General features: G+C 40.2%; 1 protein-coding gene across 2 annotated transcripts in view; it reads left to right on the top strand.

Annotated features, from left to right (window-relative positions):
- Positions 1-21,360, top strand: part of CA10 (carbonic anhydrase 10) — a 498,625-nt gene that overhangs the window by 18,908 nt on the left and 458,357 nt on the right. The gene's annotated exons all lie outside the window — the stretch shown is intronic.

Genomic DNA, 21,360 nt, shown 5'->3' with positions numbered 1-21,360 from the left:
AATACACTGTTTCAAAAAGTAATCTTGATCTTACAAATAAGTGAATGAAGATGTGTGAGTGAGTGAGGTCATGGGGGAAGGAGCTCTGGGTAATGCAGAAGTGGACATAACAATGAAAAGAATATAAAGCCAGATGTATTTTTGCTTTCTAAACTAATGGATATTCCAAGACTATTTGATTTCATATAAACACCTAATGATCGTAAAGTGCTTTGAAAAACACTAAGGGATGGCCATGCTGACCAACATCGATAATCAAAATACCTTGTCCTTTGGTCTGTTTAAATTGAGAGGAGAATTTAAATCAAGTCTGAGAGGAGGGCTACAAGAGTGCTGCCTTTCTCTTCTCCCCGCCCCCCCCCCCAACCTACTATTCCAAGGGATGGTGTGGTTTACCAGTGCCTACTTGCATGATGACATTGCATTTCTTCAGAACCTTTTTATGGCATAATGACATACTTGGCATCTAAAAGGTGCTCAAGAATCTGGACTGTTTTACCATGTTCTAGGAGCTGTCCACGGTCCTCTCTGCAGCCCTTCTTAAAACCCAGGGCAAGAGACTGTGTTTTAGAGCACTTAGTGGCAAAAAAAAATAGGCTCACTTCAAAACTCATATAAGTAAAAAGAAGTTCATTAAGGCATTTGAAATGCTCACAGAATCTCTAGATGAGCCAAAGAATCAGAATTGGAGGATACACTCACAAGAGTATGCTGTGGGACTGTTACAGAAGAAGACTTCTGTTCCTGCCACTGCTGGGCAGAAGCAAGCAGATCCAGTCATTGATACGGACTGAGTACTGGACACCAGGATATTACCACTGGTGTACAGAAAGCTGGACGCTTCTGCCACTATCCTCATCAGAAAGTGGATTCCATACCTAACCTGCCTCTTCACGTTGTTTGCTTCACAATAGATGTCTCAGGCATCTGATAGGGCCAGCTGTCTGCTGTGCCCTATCAGCAGGCAGACTGCAGAAGCAAAATTCAGGACTCTGCCTGTACAGAATTGAGTGCAAAAGGCACCAAGTATTAAGGACTTAGTGTGGCAGGCTGAATAATGCCCCCCGATTCCCACCAAAGATAGCAACATCCTAATTCCTGGTGCTACCTTATACCATAAAAGAGACTTTAAGTTAAGGATATTCAAATGGGAGTGACTTTTCTGGATTATCCAGGTGGGCCTAATGTTAATCGTATGAATCCTTTAAAGCAAAATAGGGAATCAGGAAAGTCCAAGAAAGTGATGTGACAGCAGAATCAGAGGCTGGAGTGATGCCTTTTGAAAAAAGAGGATGTTCATAAGTGATGGAATGCAGGCAGCCTCTAGGTGCTGGAGAAGACAAGGAAGTAGGTTCTTCCCTGGAGCCTCCGGAAGGAATGCGGCCCTTTAAGACTCATTTTGGACTTCTGACCTCCTGAACTGTAAGAAAATAAACTCGCATCGTTTTAGATCACCCACTAAGTTTGTGGAAATTTGCAACAGCAGCAATAGGAAATTAGTAAGTGTAGGAGAGTGTTCAAATAGAGATGAAAAACCAGAAAGCATGACATGTCCAGCACAGCAGCGTTGGAGTAAAGCTAGAAAAATTGTTTCCCATATCCAGGTTATTGGGTTACATCTCTCCACCCTTTGAGGACATTCTAATAATTCTAGGAAGAAGAAACAAGCTGAATAAAAATGCCTGTGATTATTCAGCTTTGCTCACCTGCTTTATTCATTCCATGATTTATCCAACTACTGTTCTATTTACTAAATAAATATTTACTGGAGTTCTGTGCCAAGCACTAGGAAATTTTACAGTATAAAGGAAAATAAGAGAATAAGACTTAGACAAGAAGACTTATTAACAGTCAAGAAGTTTAGATTTAACTTATTTTCAGTTGTCTCTACAAATCAAATCTAGACCAAAAATGTGCATTAAGGTGGTTTTGAAGAATGGAAGTTAGCATATCCAGATGATTCCAAAGGTAGTTATCCCAGAGGATTCCACACTTTATGTAGAAAGATATAATAAATGGAATGAATACCTTAAAAATATATACATAACAGTAGTTAACATTTGTAAAAGATAATGCTGAATATTTCTTTTACTTGTCTTATTTAATTATCCTATCAGCCCTGTGAGTTGTGGACTGTTATTATCCCCATTTTACAGATAAGGCAGCTGAGGTTTAGGAAATCTCCTGACCAAGGCCACAGTGCTAGGTAATAGCAGAGCTGGGATTTGAACCTCAGAGCATCTGACTTCTTGGTGCACATGCTTTGCCACCCTGCCTTTCTGCCTCCCAGCACTGGGCTCAGCAGCCAGGGAGTCACTTGTGTGTGAGAGAAGATCCCCACATAAATGAACCTTGAAATTTAGTAGGTAAAAACAGCAATGAAAACACAGATGAAGGATTAAATAGCTTTCCAAGGTGACTGGTTTTAAAGGGGAAAATTGTCATTTGGATATATAGTTTCTGGTCCATTTGGCAAAAGATCATACTATTTTACAACTAAGGTAAGATGACAGCCTTTGTGTTGTCTTCATTAATCTAGGTACAAAATGTATTCTCCTGGATTATTTCAATTTTACAATCATGTTCCATTAGGGCTCTATATGAATCATAGTTTCTCTTTTCTCATCCTCCCCTCCAACCATAACTGCGAATACTTTTATCAACAGGGTTGTTTACATTGCTACCCCTTGCTACCTCTTGCCAGAAAGTGTAAAGGTTGGAGAGGGTGACAGAGAAAGCCCTCCAGGACCCTATTCTAAAGCTGGGTGCCTGCCCTCTGCAATGGCTCATCAAGTGTCTGCACAGAAAATGCTGCAGCTGGACTGGACTTCTGCCTGAGTAGTTAAAGTGTGCAAGATTCCTTGGCCACCGAGCCAGTGGCTGCCCCTTACCCAAATGGCTCTCAAGTGTTCTGCTTCTTGGGTTCTGGGAGTGGCTCTTTGCTGAGTTACTGCTCAGCAGTCCTGTTGACAGATGGTGTGCCTCGCTCATTAAATCAGAATCCTCACTACTCCGAGGCCCCAGGCATGTTGAGAGACAGACCTAGTGGTGTTTTCTAATGCTGAATGGTCTGCAGCTCATGAGCATGAAGATAAATATTCTGCTTCATTGTGCATCCACTAACTTAAGCCTTACTGGGTCTATTCTGTTTGCTTTGACAGAGCACATTTCGAAAAGGGAGTGAAGTGCTTTCAGGCATCCAGCTCCTCCATCCATCACTTTCTCTAGTACTATACCAGCCAGGCCCTTTTCTCTGAGACGTGTCTTCACACAGTGTTTTATATCAGTTATATGCAGTATCCTGAACTAGGAAGAGAGGTTCTTAGTCCAGAGTTTGAGGCTTGACTTTGTTTTGTAGGGACTCTTGTGCAAGGCTTATTTCTTTGGACCGCTTTAGAGGAAAGAAAACAACCCATGCAAAGAGGAGGGCCTGGTGTAAAGCCGATGTGGCTCCAGTAGAGATAATACATGTACTAAGTTGTGTATTTATCCTAAGGGCCATGGGAATCCATGAGAAGATCTTAGCCTGCAGGCTTCACATGATCACATTTTAGTTTTACGAGCATCTCTCTGGCTGCAGAGTGGAGATTGGCTGCGAGTGAGGGAGAAAGGGGAAGACAGGAGACCATCAGAGGCAGAAAGGAGGCTCTAGTGGCAGTCTGAGTTAAAGATGGAGGTAACCTGATGAAGAGGGGGTGGATATGGAGGGGAGTAGACAGAATCAGGAGCACTGCAGGACATGGACCACCAGAGCCTGATGGATTGCACAGGGTGAGTGCTGGAGACTGGTGGGTCAGAATGAGGCCCAGGTTTCTGACTTGTGAACTGGGTGGAGGGTGCTGTCATTCATGGAACTGGGGCACGTGTGAAAGGGAAACCATCACGCATAGCATGAACTCTGCTGCCTTGAGTCACAGAGAGAAGTAAAAGACACATTGAAGGGGTGGGGAGAAGGAGACATAGGGTTGGGAGAGGGGGAAAGAAGGAAATAATAGCAAACTAAGAGAAGACACTTGCCCCTGTCATAGAATATAACAGGGCACGAGAACAAATCAACTATTATTACTACCTCAGTAAATATTGGTACCACCACTGTTACTAGTTGATATTAATTGTTTTGTAAATGTCCAAATCTTAAAATAAGCTTCAATCCTTACAAAAACCATGTGCATAGACATCATTCATCATCCCTATATAGCTGGGCAGTCTGTGGTTCAGAGACATTGAATAATGTAACTGAAGTTAGAAAGGTAGTGAGTGGATGAACTCGGATAGGAACCCAAGTTTGTCTGGCTTTAAAGAATATACTTATAACTCCTGGGTGTAACATCCCAAGTGACAAGTAAACTGAATAAAATACCAAGGTAACAAAGACTCTGGGGGGAGATCACCTTAAGAATATTTCTTGGTACAATTGAGGTCTACTGGTTTTAAATGTAGTCCAAATCTCAGGGTGCAAACACAGTAGTTTGAAGTGGGAAGCAAATAAATGAGATTAATAGCACGTAGGGAGAAGAGGACACAGAGAACAGCATTGAAGTTAGCTTTTTTTTTTTTTTAACTTTTTATTATAGTAACATATATACATTTTGAAATGCCGTTCTGCCTTGCAACTTTTGATTATAGCACTTGGTCAGTGAAATAAAGCCCAGGTGCTTAGCTGGGTTCACATGATCCTCCCTTCCTTCTCCCCACCTCTCTTCCTCCCTATTTACCTATTTTCTTCCTTCCTTTCCTTTTTGTAAAATACTTCATTTTATTAATTTATTCATTCAGTGACCATAAATTGAGTACCTTTTATGTGCAAGTAATTGTATTGAGTCCTGGGTATGTAAAGGTGAACATCCTCAAGGTTCTCAGGTGGCTATAATGCATGGAATCCATAGTTCATCACACTATACTTTGAAATATAGTATTACAAACGTATTGCCATATCGAGTTATTATAGAGGCCAGAATAGGGTGTGGCTTTGTCTACAGAAGATGAAGTTTGAGTTTGACATAAGAATAAGGAGAAATTTGTCAAATGCACAAATTTGAGGTGTTGAACTTTTCTGGCAGAGGTAATGACATGTGCCCAAAAAAGCAGCAGATACTTGGAGAATGGAGAATAGTCTTCTGCAAAAGTTGACTTGAGCAATTTCTGAGATGTGACAGTAATTTTTTTTCTTGCTACCACATTTTACACTTCTCTTCCAAAATTCCAAGGCCTCTGTCTTCTCCTTTTCTGCTTCCTTTTTTACCTCTTTGCTGATTCTTTATATTAAACCATTCGTTGTAGATCTCTGACAGTTTTTCCCCTGTCTTGCTAACCACTTAAAAAAATAGACATTTAAAAGCCTTCTGTGGGTCTCCTGCTAGGTTATGGTGCCCATGCTGGGTGAATCGACGTTCACTGCCCTAGGGACGGGTGCCCACAGCTAGAGCCCTGGAGGTTCCAAGGCAGGCTGAAGAGGTTTGCGCCATAGGCTGTGTTGACTGACAGCTTGGCTTCTGCTCTTGGGGGTTGGCCTCTGCCTTCAGCAAAGGGCACGGTACCACATTGCTTACTTTCTGACAGGGCAAGGCTCGGACAGGGCAGTGAAGCAACCCCATGTAACATGGATCAGGTCCAGCCTGACTGCCAGCTTTTCCTTACCACTGGAGGTTACGTGATCCTTACTTGCAAGGCTCAGCCTTCCCATGGTTCTCTGGGCTGTTCCTGAGCAGAGGTAGAGCCAATTTAACCCACTCCATCCCATATATTGAGGTCTGCTCAAGGCACCCTGGAGGCTGTCCCACTCTAGTACTGTGCCTCAGCTGTAAGCCGTGGGATTTCACCTGTATCTGTGCCCAAGACCCCAGTTGGTGCCCTGGTCTTAAAAAGGGTCCTCTCTCCCTGAGCCTTAGTGCTTGCCTCTCTGCAGTGGTAATCTACACAGGGACCTTAAAGCCTGTAGGCTATGGCCCAACATCCTACCTAAGAACTGGTTTTGTTACCCATGGGCTAACCTCATCAGAGCCTACTGAAATACCCTACCAGCACCCTAATAAAAGATGTTGGATTCTGAGTCTCTTCTGTGCCTTCATTCCCCATTGCTGGGTGGTGTATCCAAGCCTAGAACCCAGACCTCAGTCTTCATCTGATTATTATTAGGAATAATAATATAGCAGTTAACACTTACAGTGAAATTACCCTGCCCTTTGCCATGCTAAGCATTTTAGAAGAATTAGCTCATAGTCTCACAATAGCGCTATGAGAAAGGCTCTCCGAGGCATTGGGATTCCAATTCAGGCAGCCTGGCTCCAAAGCCCGTTTTCTTAAGTGCCATCCCCTTCATTGCCTCCTCATCTGGATTATGTGCTCTTGTTGTCATGCTCAATGCTTTTCCAGCCAAACCAATTCTCTGGCAGCGCCTTTCTCTGAGTTGGCTTCACCAATGCTTCCATAGTTCTTTCAGGCAAATTGTGTTCCATCCCAGTTCCTTCACTTGTGCCTTGGCACATGTTAGGTCATCAAACCCTGTAGTTGATTCTTGAGATGATTGGAGAGTCAGTTAAAGGACACTGAAAGGACCACTAATGTCACCAAGCAGCCAACAAATACTCATTGTAGATTCTCTATGTACTCAGCTGTTCTTAATACTATGGAAGGCTCACAGGAAAGAAGAGGTCTCATAGTTGTTAAGCTCAGGTTAATTCGGATGCCCAGATTTGAATACTTGCTTCATCACATGGTAGCTAGGTAGCCTTGAGCAAGCCACTTATCTTTTCTGTGCCTTCTTCAAAATGGGAATTGCAATAGCACTTATCTTATAGGATTGTTGTAAATATTAAATGAATTAATTCAAGTAAAGCATTTCTGCCCACTAAATGTTAAATAAAAAATTGATGATGATGATGATGAAGGGAATATGAAAACATATTCTTCAAGAAGTTTTTAGTCTAATAAGGGAAATAAAACAATAGGAGACTATATATAATTAAATGATAGTTTGGGTGATGAATACCAGGAGTTCAGTAAGAATTAAATAAGTTTCCCAATAGTTATTGAGGAAGACTACATGGAAGAGGAACTTGACCATGGCTTTTAGGATGAATAGGCAGAAGCAGGGAGAGATGGTTTATTCTTCTTGAAACGAGGGCTATTTCTTCCAGTAGAGCACTGATAGTCCTGGTTACAGTGTTTGTATTACTTGTAATCCAACTTCCATCCAAATAAGTGAGAACCCAAAATTTGGGTCTAAGCTGAAGTCTTGGGGGCTCATGTTAGTCATGACAGCAGGATGGATTCACCCTTTAGAAAGCAGAGACTAGAGTAGAAGAGGATTAAAGAGACGGTGCTGGGGTGAGGGGAGAGGACATGCACCATAGAAGCAGGCAGCAGTAGTTGAGTTGGAAGGCAAAATAAAAGCATGACCCAAAAGACTAGAAACTCAGGATAGATGCCAGAATTATGAAAAACAGAAAACAGAGCATAGAGTTGGGAAGCAGCAAGCTGTAAGGGTGTCTGTTGGTAAATTAAAGCAAATGAATTCAAATAAAGGTATCAGATTAATTAATTTGCATTAAAGCAGCATGTCCAGTATAAGCAGAGTCCTAGGGAAATGGGTCATAAGGCGAATGGTCCTAATGGGAGAACTTGAATCATAAGTAATCCATGTTTGGTTGCTCTGATTTGGGATCAATCCCAGAATAGATGCCACAGTGCATGATCCATGAAGGCCATTGTCAGAATCAGCTTGGAGACGCTCAGTGATCTTGCATTGTATGTGAGAAATTTTATGAGGTTGAATGGTATGTCTGTCTTTCAAAATATCTTTATGGAGTTCATACAAAATATATTTATTCGAGGTACTAATATCTGAAGCTGTGGTAGAAAAAGAGGAGACCCAGCCATGCATCTTGCCTTTGAGAAGCTAATGGTCTAAAAGATAAGATAAATCGTATTCACGAATAACTAATACAAGGCAGAAAGCAGAGTCTGATGTAAGGGAAGCAGACATAAAGAGCCTTAGGAGAGCAGAGGAGGGAGTGATTGCACACATTGAAGCTTGGTGGCTCACAGACCCAGAGTGGGCATTAACATAGCCCTGGCAGAGTTCAGACTTCTACTCTATCATTGGTAGATGCCAGTGACCTTGAGTAGGTTATGTAGCTTCTGTAACTGTATCTTCATCTGTAAAATATGGATCAAATGAGACAGTACCTATCTCATAAAGGTATACTGAGCATTAACTGAGATAGAGCATACAAAATGCATGCCACTTCATAAATGGTAGTGGCTACTAATTTCAATGGACTATTGGATTAGGGTCATAACCAAGGGAAATATAGGTCCAAAGGATATCTGATGTCAGAGATTTAGAGGCAGCTGAAAAGTGGAAAAAAAAAAGACTGAAGATAGGAAAGATGAATTAATTTTGTTGAAATGGAAAGGAAACAATTTTTGCTAGACTGCAATCCTTCCAGTCCTTTGATATTTACCTGCTGAATCTATGTATATAACCCCCTGGGAACTAGAGGGCACCAGTTTCCTTTTCCACACCTGCTCCCTCCATACAGTAACACAGAAATGCCCCCCAAATGGAGTGCATCCTGTTGGTGAAAGTGTAAGATGGTATTCCATTATTGGCGCCAAATCTGCAGTATCTATAAATTTAAGTAAAGAAAAAAATAACCCTGAAACTAACAATTACACCTTTCAGTATCTACCCTGGAGAAATATGCACAGTGTGCACCAGGAAACATACATGATACTCAGTTTGACATTATTTAACCCAAAGACATTGGAAATAGCTCCAATCCCACAGGGAATGGGGTAGATAAACAATGATGGATTAACATTATACAGAACAATTTAGCGATGAAAAAGAATTTGGGAGAGCTCTATATTCCTGTGTAGCAAGGTCTCCAGGATGTTTGTTACAAAAAACTTGGAATGAAATAGTGTGCTATTTCTATTAAAAAAAATGTGTTTGTAATCACATATTAAAAAGCCTGGAAGGATGCACACCAAATTGATGACAGTAATTACTTTGTAGGTGAGGGATGGTTATGACAGGGAAGGAGAGGAGGTAAAAGGAACTTGAGCCTTATATGTACTGTTTGAGTTACTGGAAGGATATGTTCACATATTATTGTATAATTGCAAACAAAAAAATACGTAAGGAATATAAAGAGGCCCTGAAATGGCTGTTCCTCTTTGCCACATTTTTGCCTCTTTCATAGGCACCTTTCAGAATGGTGAATATCAAGCTCTTCTGTAGCAAATGCAACATAGAAAGGCAGAGCTTAGTTCATATTCATGGACTGACCCTTTGTAAAGTCAGTAAAAAGTATTTTTAAAAATTTTGCAAACAGTTGCAAAGAAGCAATCTGGTTAAATTTGGTTCCTAAGTTTCATGGAGAATGATTTAAGGTTCTCCCACACATTGCTGGCGTGCACATATGTCCTAAATAAAAATGAGCTACATAGAAATAAAAAGAACATTTATTTGAGATGGACAGTCCTATTTAGCTTGGTTTCCAAAATGGGCATAAATGACCATTTCACATTTACCTTCAGAAAGGAAAATTACCATTATCTCAACATTATAAGAAAAAACGTAATAAACCTAGAGGTTGATGCTTTCAAATGCACAGCAGTAAGCCCATGGCTTCAACAACAAGGCAGATAACGTTAATCAAGCAATCAGGTGAAGAATGGAACCATCAGCCAGACATTTGTTTGTTTTCAAACATAAATGACTGATTTAAAAAAAAATGTGTGTATTAGTTCTCAGAGAGGGTAGAGAACTTTTAATATCAAAATTTAAATAATAGCAATGTAGGTTTGATATGCCTTCATATCCTTTTGTTCTTGAACCTCGTAGCACCCTGCTAGTTATTCAGAGCAGATACAATTAATACCATTTGGACATTCGGTTTCAGCCAGATGTAATTGGATTGTCGAGAAAAGCATCGGCGATATCATAGTCCCGGTTTTCCTCATAGCACTTATCACTACCATATATTATGTAGTATGTTTATTTTGGTCTGTCTGCCTACTAGGCTGAAAGCTGCATGAGAGCAAGAAATTAGCCAGCACTCTTCATTGCCTGGAATGGTACCTAACCCATGGGTATGCCGTAAATAGCTGTTGAATGAATGAATAGGAACTGTGCTTGAACTAATGCCTAGTTCATGTTCTTTCTACCATACAAGCCACACCCCCCAAATTTTGGACTGTGATGATTACAGAGATGGGAAAGGAAAATCACACACTTTCCTCTGGGAGAGGTAGGAGTTGTATAAAAGAAGAAAATAATCTTCGGGTACGATTTGTAGAGTCATCTGCTAAGTATATATCAGTGAGACATTGGGGAGCAGGTACCACAATGAGGGAAATCCTCAGGCAGCAACATGTGTGACTCAGGTGGGCTTCCTAGAGATAGTTACATCTCCGCTGAGACCTCCTGGAAGGCTGAATTGGAAATTTCTCAGGATAAGGATGCAGAAGGAACTACATATGCAAAGGCTGAGAGAAGGGAATGACCAAGTGATGTGTCATTCAGTATGGAAAGAGAATAGTGTGAAAGAGCATGTTAGATGTGGCAGGAGATAAAGCAGAAGATGTAAGCGAGAATCTGGATAATGAAGGGCCTTGAGAGTCAGGTAGACAACTCTAGAATTATCCTGAAATTTATAAGAAACTAGAGTGTTGTGGACTCAGAGGAGAGCAAGCCTCCTTAAAGTTTAAGTCACACTTTAAGACACTCTTGAACTATGAGTAGGATTTTGCCAGGTGAACCAGATAGGAGGAGCCTTGCAAAGATATTGGCATATTCAAAGACTGGGAGGCATGAAGGAAAATATATGAACATGTCTGTGGTACCGTGTGAATAATGGGGAGTGAAGGAAAAGAAGCTGGGAAGTCACACAAGCCAAATCATGAATATCTTGTATATCATTCTAATAAATTACAAAGTTACTCCATTGGTGCACAAAGATATGAAATTCTCCAGTATCTTTTGAACCTTCTTACATGACTTCTACCACTTCTTATATCATACTTAAAGCAACTACAGGTGATAGCCCAGGCTGAGTTACTTGGTAGCATAACAGAATCCTGTATACATCTCAAGGAAATGGGAAAGGTACTCACCTTGGGGAAAAGAAGGGATTCTGAATCTTGGATTCATCACTTACTAACTGAGATCTGGGGCCAACATGCTTAACTTCTCTGATCCTCAGTTTCTCCATCTGTAGAATGGGGCCATTGCTAACTTTTGCTCTGCCTGTTCATAGGATCACTTGAAGATCAGCTAAAATAGTCACTAAGAAATTGTTCACGCTGAACCAATGTGTATGTTTGTCATGGTGGCTGTAGTAGGTGAAGTAGAGATGGTGAACTAAAGTGTTGGAGAGCCAGGAGGAACATGGCAGAGCTCCATAGTCAAAGTGAAGTACAACTAGGAGAGTGTGATGGATACCAGATTAAATAAGAGCCTGGAGAGACCAAGTGAGAGAAACGCAAGAGGAAGAATCTGTGGGATAGATCATCGGTTTGTTAGCCAACAGGAGTGAATAAACAGAGGTGCCCTGCCTCTCAATGATTGTTCTGGACAAGATGCCTTTTTAAAATGGGACCGAAGGCTCTGTTCCCATTAGATTCCTTTATCTATCTGAAAAACATACTTCTCCAATTCTGGTGCCTTTTTAAAGTACATTTATACGTCAAAGCAATGGTGATGAAATAAGAAACTCATTCATTTATTTAATCAACAAGTATTTATTGACTCTTCTAAGAGGGTACCCAGCAGAATACTGGAATATTGGGTGTTTCCTATAACTCAGGGGACTTACATCAGAATTCTTGAGAAGCATTTGGAAAGTAATTTTCTTCATGAAATATGTCAAGTTTCCTTCAAAGGTCTTTGGCCACTTGGCCTACTTCACAAGTCTTCTATTCATGAGTATTTGTTCAGAAATGCATCCTTCTACCAATTCTCTGGTTCCTCCATAGCTGCTGATTTGTTTACAGTAAAACAGTGGTTCCCACTTTGAGGAGGTCGTCAGACACCAGCAGGGCTGGGAAATAGGTAACGAACATCTGGACTTTCTTTCTTTTTTTTGGCATGGGCAGGCACCAGGAATTGAACCTGGGTCTCTGGCATAGCAGGCAAGAACTCTGCCTGCTGAGCCACTGTGGCCCACCCTGGACTTTTTGAACTTTTAAATGAAAACACCACATAGATTAAAAAAAAATAATCTGTAATACTATTACTAGTCCCTAGACTATTTTTCTTTTTATGTATTATCTTTCTAGCAACCTAGGTGAAAACATGGTGTACCTACCATATATTTTATGTTGCTCCTTTTAATTAATATTTCATTGAAATTATTTATAGAACTTTTCAAAATTTCAAAATGCCCGGAAAAACTTGACACCCTGTTGAAGTTCTGTGTGCTACTCGAAAGACAAATCTCTCTGCCTTTGGCCCTGGTTATGTAAGATTAGTCTGGCAATAGGAATACTTCCCATTGACCAGAAGCTATGGTCAGCACATATAGACATCTTGGTGTATTGAAATGGTGGACACAGTTTATTATGAAATATATTAATAAATGCTTGGCAGACAACATTTTTAAAAACATGGAGCCTGGTGTGAGTGGAGAAGAGATGTTTAAAAAATCAAAATTAATCCAAAAAAACCCATGACGAATAAAATGCCCAAATTTTTAACAAAGATGACAGAATCAGCATTACTGATTTATCCTTTAACCTTAGGCTTTAAGATGGCTCATCACAGCACTGTCGGATCCTGTGCTAACTTAAAAATTTTGATAAACTTTTCCTAATGGATTTTTTGCATTAATTTTGGTTAGAAACATTTTATCTTGGTTAATGAAATTTTTGGCGCATCTTAAATTTGGCACCTGAAGCAAGTGCCTCACTCACCCCACCTTGCCTTACCCTAATCCCCAGCATCTGTGTGTTCTTCATACAGTTTTGGCTTTGCAGCTCATTTGTGTCTGGTTTTTGAATTTTTTCTTATTCTTCTTTTTCCTGAAACTGTATTCCTGGCTATTTGGATGGTTCTAATTGAGGCGTGCTTAAAGGGATGTTTTCTACAAAATAAAAGGCAGTAAGAAATATATTTGCAGTAGAGATTTTGGTTTGCTGCTTTCACAGTGTTAGGATAATAATTGTTACATTCTAAGAGAGGCAACAAGCTGGGGAGTAGGTCAAGGCTCCTAATGATCAGCTTCTGTTCGCAGGTGTCTGAGTCCTTGGAATGGGAGGGCAGCCCAGGTGTGCAGCAGGGCAGTACTGTTGTCTGGGAGACAAGCTTGCTTGCTTAAAGCAACTCGTGCTGTCTGTTCTGACCTGTATGTTTGTGTGATGGATCTGATGCCTTCTTAACAGTGATTGGAGGCTCATGTCCATCATTTTGCTTTGATGTGTTTTCTCTCTCTTTCTCTGTGTGTATGCAGATGGCCAAGGGTCCCCTCAGGTTTTCCCCTTTTCTGTGATTGCTGGAGAATGCCTATCAAGAAGCTGCAATTTTCTTTTCAATGAAGGTCTGTTTCTAGTGAGAATTGTGAAATGGGATCACAGGTCCACATACTTAAGCTTTATAGAGTGATTTATGAAAGAGCTGTGTAGCAACTTTGTCCTGCAGCACCTGCTAAATATTGGACTTCAGTTCTCATGCAGCAGTTTTATTTTCTGAAGCAATATATCACCTGATTGGTCTTCTCCCTATTTTAATGCCAGTCAGATAATTTCCCAAATAGTAGCAGAATCAAGATGTATTCTCTAGAACTTCATCCTTCTCATTTTGTCAGACCACGCAATCAAGAGGTGATGAGGAGAAGATGGATCCTTAGAGAATGCTTCTAAGGAACTCTGGGTGCATTTGCCACACTATCTAGGTGAGAGAAGGTGACATACACGGTATGACAGCTTACACTTATTAAGTACTTAGTATGTGCCAACTTGGCCTGAATACCTCCCATGTACTAATTCAGTTGGCCCTCACAGCAATGCTCACCATTTACAGATGGGAAACTATCCTCACCATTTATAGATGGGAAAACTGAGACTCAGGGGAGAAGGGAAAACTGAGCCTTAGTGGGTGGGGGTATGAACAACTTGGTCAAGTTCCCTGTGACAGAACCATGCTCCACATTCCTTATCACTATGCTTTGGAATTTATACAGGCAGATCACTGAGTTATCAAAATTGGACCATCAATGATCCAAAAAAGAGCAGAAATCTGGGTATCTGATTGAACTTGAATTTCCCGAACATCAAGAAAGTCAAGATGCCTGCAGTGGATTGGGGAATGTGATTGAGAAGCTTCCTTCAGGGTATTGTTACGGGTGTTTTAGCTTGGTCTTTCTAGAACCTTCTGGAATTCAGCCTCTCCTGCTCATTCCAGCTGGCTTTCTGGAGGCTGTTCTCTGAGCGCTCTACTGTGTTCTTCAGCTTTTGGGTCTCCTGGCACTGTTTGGACCCTGTCCCATCTTCGTGTTTAGCTGTGGCAGAGTGCCTGCTCCTCAAGGCTTCACGACACCATGTGTCCCGATTTTCATCTGAATCTTTTGGTCCAATCTACATATTTCCTCCGAAAATATTATAAATGGCATGGTTAGAAAACAAAGTTCAATGGATGGTTAACGCGCATTGTTAGCCTGAGAAGCTAGTTAATGAATGTTCAGTTTAAACCGAAACACTTTAAATTACTCACTTGAAGTGTAAATGCATATTTAACTTTGGCGGTTTATCTTCCTTCAGTAGGAGGAAGTAGGAGGGCCATTTTCTTGTGTTTGGTTAACAATGAAATAAGAGTACGTGTCACTGCTGTTATTCTCCTCTGAAATTCCTATAATGTTAAGTAACTGAAGAGAGCATTTAGCCACTAATTACTTGCAGCATGGTGGTATCTTTCCATTGTTGTCTTGCCCTGTCATTGAACGCAGTAATTGCTATTTAACTTTTCATGGGCTTGTCTTGTCTTCCCAAATAGATTATTAATTCCCTAGGACAGGAATTATACCTCACATGTTTCCTCCATACCCGCAGTGCAGTGCTCTGCACATATGAACATCAGTATGAATTTTTTCTCAAGATACTGACCTTTTTTATTGAGCCCTGGTCAGAAAGAGAAGGAAGAAAGAGAGGGAGGGAGAGGACAGAGATGTGTCTATGTGTAAGATTCTCATACATCTCTGTTTCTCAGTGAGGAGGGATATTCACAATTTGTACTGATTTTGCCTCCAAACTTACTTTCCTGCCTTACAGAGGCTGGACCCTCTGTGCTTTGGAGTCTGGCTCACCTGTCCATGGTAATAAATCCTCTACGGAACTCAAGGTGGGTGTTTTAGACCACAGTTCCTGTATTGTTCAATACCCTCAGAACCTGTAATAGATTTTAAGGTGAGAAAACTCTATTAGTAGGGAGATCTAACCTGACATTTTATTGGGGTTATTAGGTTGGCCATTGAATATTTTAGTAGGAGGCAGAGGGAGGAGGTTTGAAATCTCCATATTAGGTTTTTGGGTTTTTCTTCCCCAAAATTAAATTGACTTTTTTTAAATTATTTTTTTCTTTATTAGAGAAATTGTGGGTTTACAGTCTGTATTAGGTTTTGACTGAAGTAAAATGAGGAAAAGGGGAGAATGTTCTTCTCTCTGCGTGGCTGCTGTGGGATACCTTGAAAGTGATCTTTGTGTCTGAAGGACATTCCACATTTATTCGGGTGGAAGGGCAGAGAGGTGTCCAAGTGATCCTGTTGGCAGAAGAGCCAATAATGTACGTAGGACAAGGGAAGAGGTTTGCTATGCTGCTTATGATAATAATGGCTATAACAATGTTTGTTGTGTGAGACACTCTAAATATTTTAACTCAGCCTTCACATCAGCTCCGTGTAGTACATAGTCTTAGTCTCCTCATGATGTCCTCATGATGTGAAGAACTTTCTCAAGGTAGAACAGCTAGGGCCAGGAGGATGTAATCCCAGGGAGTTTGGCTCTAGAGCAGGGTTCAGTAAACATTTTCTGTGACGGGCCGGATAAAATTTTGACTTTGCTGGCCACATGGTCTCTGTTGCACCTACACAGTTCTGCTGTTATAGAGCAAAAGCAGCCATAGATATTATGCAAATGAATGGACATGGCTGTGTTCCAATAAAACTTTATTTACAAAAGCAGGCAGAGGGTTCGATTTGGCCAGTACTTTAGCAGTCACTGCTTTAGAACTCAACCGCTTGCCTCTCCAAAATTAGAACTTGCCACCCCTCCCCTGCTTTTTCCATTACTATGAATTTATATGTGATAAATTAATTATTTTGTAGATTATTCACACCAAATGGTGGGGTTTAATTTTTCTTTTTATTCCCTTCCCAAATACTTTATAATCTGATAGAACCTAAAATGAAGTCCAGTAAATTGGGGCAACAGATCCACTTGTTTCACACATATGAATTTTCTCATACTTAACAACCCGTGGTCAGGCATTCATTCCCTCGACCTCATGATGGTGACGCTAGTGTCGAGAATCCCTGTTCCCTTTTTTTATGATTCCCAGAGGCCCTTCACTCTTAAGGCTCCCCTAGCTACTGCTGGGGTTTGTTTTTCTGAATTCAGTTTAGCTCCTGTCAATATGGAGAGCACCAGATGAAAATGCATGAAAAGAGTTGGTCAGTCTACTTGGCTGTGGTCCTTTTTATTTGTCCCCAGTGACTAGAAATCTCTGGAAAGGGCTGATTAATTCAGAGGAAGATGTGGGGTCAGGAGATTTGGAGAGCATTACAGATAAGGTTGATAGTAGAAGAATATTAACAGTAACTGACCTTTGTAAAGAGCCTTATAATTTATAAAATGCTTTCCCCTACTCCTACTGATGATCAGCCTACATCTCCCCTCCCCTTTCTGAGTGCCTGGGGATTTGTCCTAATGGTGTTTCAGAGTATAAGACTGCTGATATCATCTAATCTAAGCAGGTATTTGGACCTGTGTACATTACTTATTCATGCATTTACTGATGGAGATGGAAACCCAAGCATGACATCAGTAGATACAGAAGGTGATGTTTTCACATCTTCTATCTCGTTAAATCTGGGTCCTTACGTGTCAAAGAGAAAAAAAAGTACATCATTTAAAAGTGCATCTGTCACTTACGTGCTTGGAAACATGTCACAGTGAGTGGTGAAACATTATTAATTCCTTTTGCCTTCGAAGAATAATTCATGCACTTACAAGTATAATCTGCATCACAATGTAATATTTGGATGTAAGCGTAGGTGTAATTAACGCCAAAAATTCTCTGAAACAAGGAAATTCACTTGTCAGCTTCAGACATAATCACAGTGCCAAGGAATTTAGGGATGTACTACAACCTTGTGTAGCCTTGGTAATTTTGAAGGCCAGTGAAGGGAAGAAATGTGAGAGCTTCCTGCATATCTTATAGACCCGTGGATAGAAGATTTGAGCTCCTCTTGCTGGTTTTACATACGCTCTATAATTTGGATCATTTAATTGAACTCAATGTAACAACTAGTTATTGAATCCCCATCAGATGAAAAGCTCAGATATATAGATGGGGTGATACAAATATAATAATAGTAGTGTAGTGTATGCTGTCGGTGCCCAGCCCAGAACCCCCAGGCCAGGTTGCTGTGAATATTGATCGACTTTTAACTTGCAGTTACCCCCTTCTCTATAGAATTGCCCTTGGCCAAACAGGAGCTGCCTGGTCATGGAGGATGTATGGCATTTGCCTATATATCCAATGACTAGCTAATGACTCTGACATGGTAGGCTAGACTGGGAGGAAGGTCAAAAGGGCTAGACCCCTTCCAAGGTGACACCAACTCTGTGGTGCAGGTTATGCTTCAGAACTCCCAGAGAGCCTCTCTTCCTCCTAAGACCTCTCCTTCAATAAATCAGGCACCCAAATTCCCCTTTCAGGCTTTGCCTCTGGAAAGTGTTATCACTTATTGCATCAATACTGAGACAAAGCACTGTCTAAGCACTTTACATGTATCATCTCATTTGATCCTCACAGTAACTCTGTTTTACTGTTATTGAGTCTCAGAGAGGTTAATTAAGTGCTCAAACTCCCCAAAGTCAATAGAGCTGGTTTTTCCAGAACAGGTCTATCAGACTCCAGGAGCCTTCTTCTATCCAGCTCTAAGACTCATAATCAGAGGCGCTCCCTACCCACAAAGAACTTACAGTTGAATAGGAGGAAATATGAAATGCAAAAATATTATCAGAGAGATGCAAGCAAAGGTTATGGGGGCTCAGAAGAGGGGGAGCTCAGATCCAGTTGAAAAAATGTGACTGTAGAGATTTGATCACGCTGTTACATGGAGACAACACTGCATACTGATTTCCCAGTTTTTCTGGCTGGACCCACACTGGTGTTTAATCTGGTGTATTTTATGCTTTGTTCCTGCAGAGCAGTCATGTGGATGAGATTTGAGGGCATTTGAGCATACGTCATTATGTCATATGAGCTCCCACATAAGCCTGTTGCAGATGAAGTTTTTGTAAGCACGATACCACAGGAGGGATGGGATGTGCTGTCTTCTGATTCCAGAGACAACCGGAACAGCATCTCAAATTCTTTAATAGTTAGAATTAATCTATTTTTGCTCCCTTCTCTGATATTGCCCGCTGGAAATTTACCAAATATACCTTCAAAGGTTCTAACCCTATTTTTGGCTTGGGGAGGTTAACTCTAGGGGTGATAGGCTTTATATTTAAATCTCGTCCTGCATCAGCTAGCTACATGACGTTAGACAAGTGATTTTCTCTTTCCCATGTGTAAAGCTACATAAAGTTGTGAGGATTATTTTTATAGCCCATAAGGGAAAGGGTCAATAAATAGTAGTTACTGATAGTTCTGCTTATGTATTTATCTGCTGCTCTAGATTTTATTGTCAATCCCTAAAAAACTCATTCTTTGTGCAACTCATTGTACCAGTCATTAAGCTCCTTTATATTAAAGTTTTATAATTTTAAAATAAGATTATGACATATTAAGATTTGGAAGAGATCTTAGAGATCTTCTTCTACAAGCTTTCATCCACTGCAGGAGTCCTTTCTACAACATGATGGGCAAACTGACCTCCATCTCTACGTCGATCTCTCCTAGTGATTCAGAACTTGCTACCTTCCATCTTCGATGTTTGTTCTTTCAGTTGTAGAGAAATGGCTGTGCAAGGTTTGTGGGATTATGAGTGATTTGCTTCTTTCTCCATCTTCTGAAATATGGTACTATTTATTTTCTTAAAATAAATGTCTTATTTTAGAATATTTTTGGATTTACAGGAAAGTGGCAAGGATAGTATAGAGAGTCCCATATATTCCACACTGAGTTTCCCCTATTCCTATATATTGCATTAGTATGGTACATGTTTCACAACTAATGAATCAATATTGATCCATTATTAGTAACTAAAGCCCACACTTGATTCAGAGTGCCTTAGTTTTTACCAATGTTTTTTTTCTGTCCTGGGATTCCATCCAAGTTAGCACATTACATTTAGTCCTCTTGTCTCCATAGGCTTCTCTGGGCTATGACAGTTTGTCAGATTCTTTCTTTTGGATGACTTTACCAGCTTGGAGGAGTACTGGTCGTGTATTTTGTAGAATGTCCCTCTACTGGGATTTGTCTAATATTTTTCTCATGACTAGACTGGGATTATAGATGTTTGGGAGAAAGGCCACAGAGGCAAAGTGCCATTCTCTTTTATCAGGTCAACGTGATTTATTACTGTTGATGATCAGTTTGATCCCCTGGCTGTGGTTAAAGCCTGCCAGATTCCTCCTCTGTGAAGTTACTCTTTTTCCTTCCTTTCCACACTGTACAATTTTGGAAGAAAATTACTATGCACAGCCTGCATTTAAGAAGTGGAGGGTTATACTCTGCCTTCTTGATGCCCACCTACAGAAATTATTTGGAATTTTTCTATACAGGAGATTTGTCTTTTAACTCCCATTTATTTTTTTAGTCAGTCATACATTTATTTAAATTAGTATGGACTCATGGGTATTTCCTTTATACTTTGGGCTATAATCTACCACTACTTTATTTACTGCTCAAATTGTTTCAGCTTTGGCTATTGACATACTCCCATAATTGTGGTTTTGAGTACAACTTGTGTTTCTGGCACAGTAAAATGTCCCAGGTTCACTTTTTAATATTCCCTGCCCTGCCCTAGAATCATCCATATCTCCAAAAAGCCATGAATGCTTTTATTGGAGAATGGTATTAGAAACCAAGATCTGAGCTCTGGATGTGCCCATTGCGGTGGGGTGTCATTGCTTCTAGGCCCTCCAAGTGACATAGCTTGAAAATATGCGTGTATATTCTAACCAGTGTATACACACATCTCTATGATTGTTTCTCTATTTATCTATCTGGACCTAGATTAAACTAAGTATGAATTTATACTGATGTCTCCAATGCTAATCTAGTACTACATAGTTCATTCTAGCCTTTTATTTACTTTTACAATTTTTTTAAATAGCCTTCATTTAGGAAAAATATCTGATTATAACACCAAATCTGTTTCGCTGTAACTTTTCACCTATTAACTCTGCCCACTGCAGTCTTGCAACATAAAGCAAATCTCATGTCTTCGTTTAAAGTTTGTTTTTCTTTTCCGGCTAAAGGTCCTTTGTTCCTTCCATTCTTTTCCAGCTAAAGGTCCTTTGTTCCTTCCACAATTCCTATTTGGACTGACCACCTACTGTGCACCTACTGCTGCTCTAATAACTTTAACTACATTAATCCCTTGGATATAAAAGCAACTTCAGATAATTAAAAATGCTAAGAAAAGTAAAAGAAAGTAATGGGACACAGAATATTTGGTTGAGGGAAGAGGTTAATTCAGACTGGGCTATTGGAGAAGCAGGGCCATTTAAGACTTTCTAATACCCTAGGTACTCTTATTTTTTCACCCCACCCTTCATTTTTCTTTTATTAAATTCAGTAACTATTTATCTTAAAAAATAAAAAAAAAAATTTAAATGTAATTATCAGTTGAGTGGCAGCTGATTCGTTGAAATAAATAATGTTTGGTAAGCATTCAAACATGTGATAACTTAGAATTTATAGTTAAGAATCTTTTTTTTTTTTAATTTTAGGAGTCAATATTATTTTTTTAAGTTCCAAATGCATCTAAAAAACCCCCCAAGAAATTCATCAGCCTGAGACACTGTGCCTATAACATATAATGGATACAGTGACCCTTATAGGGGTGCCTTTTTGAGAAACAGATATTTGACCTGAGCCTTGAAAGACAGAAGGAGCCAGCCAGAAGACAATCTGGAAAAGTGTTCGAGTAAGGACCCTAAGGCCAGGCTTGAAGTGTTCCAGGC

The sequence above is a fragment of the Tamandua tetradactyla genome, chromosome 6 (genome assembly GCF_023851605.1).
Source record: "Tamandua tetradactyla isolate mTamTet1 chromosome 6, mTamTet1.pri, whole genome shotgun sequence".
NCBI classification, from domain to species: domain Eukaryota; kingdom Metazoa; phylum Chordata; class Mammalia; order Pilosa; family Myrmecophagidae; genus Tamandua; species Tamandua tetradactyla.
This window is presented reverse-complemented; position numbering and strand designations above follow the sequence as displayed.